Raw genomic sequence first — 8,604 nt, 5'->3', positions numbered from 1 at the left:
AACCTGCATTATAAGTGTTACTATATGGATTGTTTTGAGGTCGAGGGTTATTACCCATGTAGTTTAATTGCTCGTTATCCATGTTGTGGCCATAAGGTTGGTGTTCCGAATGGTTTGTTCCACCTCTACTTGTTTCGCACTGCATTACTGGGTGAACCTGCGAAGAATTAAGAAAACCATCAATCTTTTTATTTAAGAGTTCTACCTGATTAGAGAGCATGGTGATTGAATCAACGTTATAAATGCCGACTGTTTTTGTTGGCTTTGTCCTCATGACTTGCCACTGATAGTTATTCAGTGACATCTCGTCTATAAACTCATAGGCATCTTCCGTGTTTTATTGTTGATGGTTCCACCCGCAGCTGCGTCAACCATTTGCCGAGTCGAATGATTCAGGCCATTGTGAAATGTTTGTACTTGGATCCAAAGCGGTAACCCATAGTAGGGGCATCTTCTCAAAAGGTCCTTGTATCTCTCCCATGCATCGTAGAGTGTTTCTAAATCCATCTACACAAAAGAAGAGATATCATTATGTAATTTAGCCGTTTTAGCCGGTGGAAAATATTTTAGTAAAAATTTTTCAGTCATTTGTTCCCAAGTAGTAATTGACCCTCGTGGTAACAAGTTCAACCACTGTTTAGCTTTGTTCCTCAATGAAAGGGAAACAACCGAAGACGTATGGCATCATCAGAAACGCCATTAATTTTAAATGTATCGTATAGTTCTAAGAAGTTGGCTAAATAAGTGTTGGGATCCTTATCTTGCAAACCATCAAACTGAACAAATTGTTGTATCATTTGAATAGTGTTAGGTTTTAATTCAAAAGTATTTGCAGCTGCAGCAGGTCTAACTATGCTTGATTCAGTTCCTGTTAAAGAAGGTTTAGCATAATCATACATAGTTCGTGGAGCAGGATTTTGATCAACCGCAATTGTAGGAGGTAGCTGATTGCCTTGGTTTTCAACCATCTCTTTTGTTGGAGGTTGAGTACCGTCTTCTTGCTCATTCTCTCTGTATCTTAAGCTTCACCTTATCTCTCTTTGATTTCTTCGAACTGTACGATCTATTTCTTCGTCAAAAAGTAGTGGTCCTGACGGGTTTCTCCTAGTCATAAACTATAAAAACCTGCCAAGAGAAGGAAAAAGTAAATAAGTAAGTAATAATAATAGGAAAAAGTAAATAAGTAAGTAATAATAATATAAAATTAAATTGCACGAAAAATAAATGGCTAAAGTAATAAAAATTGAGCGTTCCTAATATCTTAGTTCCCCGACAACGACGCCAAAAACTTGATCGTGTTATTTCGTGATAGGTTTTAAAAATTTATAATTAATCATTCTTAAAACTAACTATCATCGGGATGTAGGCAAGTGTACCTATCGAACAGTAGTATAGTTTTAGCAAGACCGGATTGTCGAACCCAAAGGAACTAAAAGTACTAGTAATGACTGTCGTTTTATTATCTAGCCTAAAAATAAAGAGGTTTTTGTTTTAATTAACTAATTATCTAAACTAAGAACTTACAGAGAAAAGAATTGGGGAATTTCTTTTGGGGATAATTGATTGACTTAAGACAATACCTAAAGAAAAATCCACCTAGACTTTACTTGTTATTCTGGCTCCGAATTTGGACGATTTATTCATTCAACTTGTTCAGTAGAGATTCCTAAGTTATGTTATTATCCCTATTCAAGACTAACAACGTCTAATCCCTAGATTGAATAACCAAGACTTTTCTCTAATTAACACTCTAGGGTTGCATTAACTCGATCTATGGATCCTCTTATTAGGTTTCACCCTAATCCGGCAAAATCTTGTCACCCTATGTCTAGGCTCGCAATCAACTCCGCTTAATTATGACAAATGTACTCTTAGACAGGGTCTATTCCTCCTCTGAATAAGAGCTTGTCTTGAATTAGTATCCTGGGATATCAAAACAAGAATTAAGAACACATAATTAAGAACAAGTTAAATATTTATCATATGATTCAGAAAATAATAACAAGATTCGTCTTAGGTTTCATTCCCCATTGGTATTTAGGGGATTTAGTTCATAACTAAATAAGAAAACATCTCAGAATAATAAAGAATACAAAACATAAAGAAAACTCAAAACTCCTGAAGAGGAATTGAGGAGAGATCTTCAGTCTTGATGATGAACCCGGCTTCTAAAATGGATCAATCGACTTCCTTGGAGTAATTCCTTACTCCCTTTTCTCTGTCTCTTTTCTTCCTTCTCTAGGGTGTATTTATAGGTTTTGGAATGCCTAAAAGCCCTCAAAATTAGCCTGTTCCGAATTGGACTCAACTTGGGCTCGGTAGGGACACGCCCGTGGCACACCCCCGTGTTCGATTACTTCAAGCCTGTTTGAGCCTGCCAAATTGACACGGCCGTGTGGTCTACCCGTGTTAAGAGGTCCAGGCCATGTTAATTTCGTAGTTTGGCCTATTTTCTTTGTTTTTGGCCCATTTCTCGTTCCTTTCGCTCTCCTATGCTCTCCTAAATGTAAAACATGAAATTAAAGCATTAGGAGCATTGAATTCATCAATTCTAATGGGAAATCATCCATAAAATGCATTAAACATGGGGTAAAAATATGTATAATTTACGGTTTATCACCTAGCATGTATAAAAATTGATGAGATGAGGTTTACATTGAATGAGGTATACTAAGGCCATTTAAGAGTATAATTAGACCATGGTAAGTGTTATTGAAAACTATAAGTCACATGCCCATGTGCTAGGCTTTGTGGTGAATTTAATTTTCGTATTTAAGGTGCAGACTTCACACAGTCTGGCCACACACCCAAGTCCTGAGGCTGTGTCTTCCACACAGTTGAGACACAAGGCCGTGTCTCTGCCCGTGAGTTTACTACTTGCATACTGACTTACAAGACTAGGGTGCAGGGGACACACGACCGTACAACACGTCTATGGGGCTGACCGTGTGTCACACACGGCCTAGAGACATGCTCGTGTGTCTATCCATGTGGACAACTTTGAGGTTATTTTCCAAGCCCTTTTTGTCACCCTCACTAACACATGCACACTATCATATTCCAATAGTAAATATCATGGCATAAATGGGTTTCTTAAGCATACATAGTTTAACTCATGCAGGACAATTACATGCCAAAGTATACATATTTGGGACTCCATAACTTATTAGGATCATTCAAACATTTCCTTACGTCAAACCATGCTATGATCTAACCAAGTGACATCAATCATCCATCAAGTATAGATTCCTTATTTTATCATTCATTGTTAACAACCAACTCATCAAACATCTCAAAGATATTGACACATCTCATGCATGCATTAATATCTAGGATTACAACCCAATAACCAACATGAGCCATATTTCATGGCCATATACAAAATGAATTAGTATACCAATATGGGCCATCACTTTGGCCAACTAATATGACACATATAACAAAATAATAAGTCCCCTATCCATTCCATAAAAGTATTAAACCAAATATACCCCAAAAGATTTGTTGATAGTGTGACTAGAGCTCTGACGTCCACGATCCTCGAGCTAGCTTGGTGATGCTAAGAAAAAATGAAAATAGAGAGGAGGTAAGCATAAAGCTTAGTAAGTTGTATGTAACTAATGAACAACATAGATCATACAATTTCACGAGTTAAACATCCTACTAATTACCACCACATTATCAATTTACACACAATGGGCATAATAAGAATTGACGATAAATGTCATTGAACTTCACAACTTATCTTACTCTTTTTTACTCATGCTAAATTTTCCGTCAAGAATCAAAGTGCATACTTGTGAGGTTTACGTACATACTTGTACTACTCATAGCTTATTCATATTTCTCCATCCCCTAAACTTGATCTTGGATGGCCCGTTGAGCCACTTGGAATACGGAAGGACTTTCGGGATTATCATACACCAAATAGGTTTCCAAAGCCATGTCTTAGACATGGTCTTACATGGGACCACACATCGATGACATATCCCAGATATGGTCTTATACGAAGTCTTGAATCAGTGCCGATGTCATGCCCCAGACATGGTCTTATACGGGACCTCATATCGATGCTATGTCCTTGATATGGTTTTATTCGAAATCACTTATCAATGCCAAAGCCATATCCCTGATATGGTCTTACACGGGATAGCATATCGATGCCGATGCCATGTCCTAGACATGGTCTTACATGGGATCTCGTTAATCACAGTGTCATGATGTCCTAATCCTAAGTATTCCTTAGGGTCACCCGAAATTTTCGAGATACAAAGCTATCATCAAATTGTTATTTAATCATTTCAAGTCAAATTCAGTAAGGGCATATACATATATTTCATATAACATCAAACATTAAATTCATGATAATGAAATTGTTGAACTACTTACACACAACTTACCTCGGTCTCAAAATATTGTTAACTTTACGTTTTAGTTTAAAACCTTGCTTTTCCCTCGGTTTAGGTCCGGACTCCATTTTTTCTTGATCTATAATAGGAAATTCCACTTGTTTAATTATCACATTACCCAAATCAGTCCATAAATCATAATTTGAAAAAATTGCAATTTTACCCCGAAACTTTCACAGAATTGTCAATTAGTCCCTAAGCTCGTATAATGAAATATACTCATTTCCTTTACTACCCAAGCCTAGCCGAATATTTCTTGTACTCATAGTAGCCCAATTTACTCATCAAAAATAGATTTTTATCACTCAATATCCCACATTTTTCAATTTAGTCTTTTTTAGGTGTTTTCATGCAAAATCACTTAGTAAAAGATGTTAAACACACATCAAGCTCACATATTCTTTCATTAAACATCAAAGAACATGCATGTCACACATGAGTAAATTTTTAAACATAAACCTTACTTCAAAATAAGGGTGGAAATAGGTAAATCAAGCTACGAGATCTTTAAAAATGTAAAGAACATTAAAAACGGGCTAGGGAACACTTACTATTGAGCTTGAAAATGTCAAAAACCTTAGCTATGGAGTGCTTAGAATTTTCGGCAGCCACTTGAAAGTGATGAGCGCATTTTTGCTTTGATTTTCCCTTTTTATTCTTTCATTTACCAAATGACTAAAATGCCCCTAAGACATTTCTTTCAAATTTTTCCTATGCATGTCTATTTTTGTCCAAGAGTTTAGAAATTGGTCAAATTGCTAATTAGGACCTTTTAATTTATAATCTAAATTAATGTCATGCTAAAAGCTTCTAGAACACAAGTTTTGTATCTTATTCAATTTGGTCTTTAATGTTCAATTGGACATTTTATGCATAGAATTTCTTTATGAAATCTTCACACAAGCATGCATACATATCATGGACCTCATAATAATCATAAAATAATAATTTCTATCTCAGATTTATGGTCTCGGAACCACTGTTCCGACTAGGCCCCAATTTGGGATGTTACAATCATTGTGAACATGTTGAATTGTGACAGATTGAATGATTACCCTCGACATTTTATCGAGGGTAAAATTGTCAAATTTTTAGCATGGGTAAAATCGTTAAAATTTTAGCGTGGGTAAAATTGTTAAAATTTTACTAGGATAAAATTAGGGTGATAAAATTATTTAATATGTAGATATTAAAGTTTATTTTTGAAAATAGAAAAACTAAATTGGGTTAGATCATATTACAGAGTATTGGGACAAAAAGGCCCAAGAAGTAGTTGTAATTGTGTAACAGCCCAATTTTAGTGGTGTCAAAAACTGTGGTTTTGGGACCACAATTCTGATGAATGAATAAATATTTTAATGTTTATAGAGTTATATTAGGGTTGTATTAATTTTTATTAAGAAAATTTGAGGTTTAGATAGTTAATAAATTAAAAAAGACTAAATTGAAAAAGGTGCAAAAGTTTATCTCTTTTGTTAAAAGGTTAATTAGAGGTGGAATATTTAATAAAAGGACTTAGATGGTAATAATACCATATTTATATGTTAGTGGAATTTGTTGGTTTGGTATTGGGGTAAAATTTAATGTTTTAAAATGCTAAATTGGTAATTATGAAATTGTAATTAAAATGAAATATGACAAAAGTTTGTTCTCTTCTTAGCTTCATTTTTCCATTGAAATTTTAAGGGGAAGAACACCATTTTCATGTTTTTTTTATAAGTTGGCAAATTCAAGGGCTTGCATGGTAATGTTTTTGAGTTTCGTATTTAACGATTTTTATATTTTTGAGCTCGTTTTAGCTTAACCTAGCTAGCCCAGGGGGTTAAATTATAAGGTTGTAAAAATTTTAAGGTTTTTCCATGCATGAGTTAATAGTGTTTGTGAATTTGTTTGATAGATTATTAAGTTTAATTATTAGATAGATATGTTTTGTTAAGTATTTTTAATGAATTTTAAGTTTGAAGACTTAATGGTGGAAATAACAAAATTCATGGTTAATGTTGTGATTTAGTGAAAGCTAGGGGCTGTATGAGACCTTAAGAATAGTTGAGAATTATGATATTTTATTTTTATTGGTTAAATTATAAGATTTATGTTTAGGGCCTAAATGGAAAAAAGTTAAAATATTATGGGTAATTTTATAATTTCACATTAATATGGATTATAAGTTTGAATTGGATAATTGCATTTAATTGAAATATTTAATTGAGTTAAATTATAATTTAGATCAAGAAAAGAATCAACTAGACTTGAATCGAGGAAAAGCGAAAGTCTCGGATTAGTTCTCAACTTTTGTTGATGCAACCGTTATGGTCGAGGTAAGTTTGTATAAATTTTATGCTTATTAAATGTTATTTTGGTTGATTATTCATTAATGTTATGTTATTTATAATTGATTTGGTAATAAATCGATTTTGAATACTTAACGAAGTCTTGTTTGAACCTAGAGAATATTTACGATACAAATGACATGTCATTAGGGATTATATGTTTCAAGTGCTAGTCTTGGATGTCCTACTGATGGCTGGGGTCCTGCATTTGTTGTGGATTCTCCATAGATCGTGTGAGTAGCATCGTGTAGCTAATGTCCGACCCACAGCTTGTGTAAGCAGACCCATTTCACAGCTCATGTGAGAATTATTGAAAATGATACGGTTCTATGGAAAGGTGTTCCTAAGTATCCAATGTTATTTTATATGATTCAATGGGTAAGTAAAGGAATGGAAAAGCTTATACATGGAATTATGGATAAAGATGTCAGTATGAAATAGTAAGGTGAGGTTTAATAATGCATGAATGTAACACCCCTTACCCAAGTCCGAGGCTGGGACCGGGCACGAAGCATTACCTAACTTAAATGCATGCATACAATCGTTTCCGAGTTATGAAAACTAGATCAAATTTAAAACTCTCCACTCTTAATCTAGAAATTCTTAGTATGGGCCTACAAGGCCCAAATCACACATAGGGAAATGATCTAGGATTAATCTGAACACCGTTGAAAACTTTGAAATATGTCACTTGAAACAGGGGCACACGCCCGTGTGGAAAGTCAACACGCCCGTGTGTCCATTTTGACATGGCCGTGCCGAAGGTCCGTATGGTTCACACGGCCTAAGCAAAAGGGGACATGTCTGTGTTCCAAACCCATGCGAATTTAATTCTAAAATTGAACCTACAGGGAATTTCACACTGCCGGGAACACACTCGTGTCTATAGCCTGTGTCCCTCACATGACCATGACACGCTCGTATCACAGCCTGTGTGTAAAAACCTTGACATTCTGTTTCTAATGTCAGCAACCAATTAGGTGCACATGGCCAAGGCAAACTCCCGTAGCTACAAGCCGTGTCCTCTACACAGCTAAGACACACAACTGTGTCTCTGCCCATGTGTTTACTACCATGCATACTGACTTGCAAATTCGAGGTGCAGGGGACACACGGCCGAACAACACGCCCATGGGGTTGACCGTGTGTCATAGATGGCCAAGGCACACGCCCATGTGTCTAGCCTTGTGGACAAAAATAGGCTATTTACCAAGCCTTTTTGCCACATTTACTTGCACCAAGCTGTACTTCACTAAGACAATCCAATTTCATACACAACCACCTGGCTAAATCAGCTCCCAACTGAACATTTCACACATTAGGGCCACTCTACTTATTCATAAACAAACTCAACAACGTGCAAAATCATTCAAATTACTCATTCCCAAAAGAAGATCATCATATGTATTTATCAATAACCAATATTAGCCATCATCCATGGCATTATACAAAATGACTCAATAGCTATGACAAGACACTTGTTTGGCCTAAAACAATGTGACCATTTCAAAAATACTAGTTCCTATACATGCCATAATCAAAATGATAAAACTAGATATACCAAATGCTTCAAGGATAAAGTGACTGACTTCTCCGACGTAAGGCGATGATCCACAAGCTACTTTGGTGGCATTAAAAGAAAATGGGAAGGAAAAGAGGTAAGCATAAAGCTTAGTAAGTCGCATGTAAATAATGAAATGACTACAAGTTACCATAAGGGATCATACTCCCAATATAACTCAATTTGCACATGAAAGTGAGGATTCATAAATATTAATTGTTCATATTCATGTCTCACCAAGAATACAATGTTGATTGAATTCACATTCATACTTCAGGAAAATTACACAGATGGTCATAAGCAT

The 8,604-nt window shown here is 35.3% G+C and overlaps 1 non-coding gene across 1 annotated transcript; it reads left to right on the top strand.

The window, feature by feature from the left end:
• The first annotated feature begins 433 nt into the window (after positions 1-433).
• Positions 434-539, top strand: LOC121225352 (small nucleolar RNA R71). The gene has a single exon (XR_005923216.1). It is a non-coding gene; the product is annotated as a small nucleolar RNA R71 (small nucleolar RNA).
• The last annotated feature ends 8,065 nt before the right edge of the window (positions 540-8,604 follow it).

The sequence above is a fragment of the Gossypium hirsutum genome, chromosome A03 (assembly GCF_007990345.1).
Source record: "Gossypium hirsutum isolate 1008001.06 chromosome A03, Gossypium_hirsutum_v2.1, whole genome shotgun sequence".
Lineage (NCBI taxonomy): Eukaryota > Viridiplantae > Streptophyta > Magnoliopsida > Malvales > Malvaceae > Gossypium > Gossypium hirsutum.
The sequence above is the reverse complement of the archived record's forward strand: the minus strand, read 5'-3'. Positions and strand labels throughout refer to the sequence as shown.